The sequence below is a fragment of the Physeter macrocephalus genome, chromosome 13 (genome assembly GCF_002837175.3).
Source record: "Physeter macrocephalus isolate SW-GA chromosome 13, ASM283717v5, whole genome shotgun sequence".
NCBI lineage: Eukaryota > Metazoa > Chordata > Mammalia > Artiodactyla > Physeteridae > Physeter > Physeter macrocephalus.
Window position 1 is genome coordinate 2,651,267 of NC_041226.1, and position 880 is coordinate 2,652,146.

Sequence of the window (880 nt, forward strand, 5' to 3'; positions counted from 1 at the left end):
ATGTATAATATATATTATAATATATATATTATATATAATTTATAATATTGTATATAATACTATATATATTATATACATTATTATACTATATATACAATATTATATATATTATAATACTATATATATATATAATATTATATATATGAAAGAAAAAGGGGTTTCAGTGCCGTGTAGACAGGAAGAGGGGTCGTGGGCTTGCCTGCCACCTGTGTCCACACAAATGCAGCCAGTTACACCGAATCCCGTGGTCTTATGCTGTCGCTCATTCGGTGATATTTTTGCAATTAAATGACAAAACCTAGATCTTTTTTTCTTAAATGGCAGTTATTGCCTTACACTAATTAGAAAGACAATGTGGGTTTCTTTTAGAAAATATGACAAATATAGCCCATAACCCTACCATCTGATGTAACTGCTCTTCACTTTTTGATAAATATCCTATTTATATATCTATGTATGTATCAATTTTGTTTCTGGTTTTCCCACTTAAATTATACAGAGAATATTTTCCTCTTTTATTCTTTGAGAACATACTTTTTAATGCCTGCATAATAACCCTTCTTACAGCTATGCCATAATTTATTCAACCAATTCCCTGTTGTTGGACTTTCGGTTGACGTACATGGTTTTCAGAAAGGTTAATCCATTTTCCCCACCTACTCACGCTGCAAGGAAGCACCAAGCGAAATACTGGTTGTGCAGAAGTCACCCAGTGCAGTTTCAGCGCCTTCACAAGCTTGCACAAGACAGGCCTTTGCACTGTCATGACACTCGCACGTGATTCCCCATGGCTTTACACTCGTTCCGCAGGTTCCTGCACCCCCATGACCCCCGCCTGCACTGTCCAGACGCACCAGCACCCGCAGGAAACTGTACATGT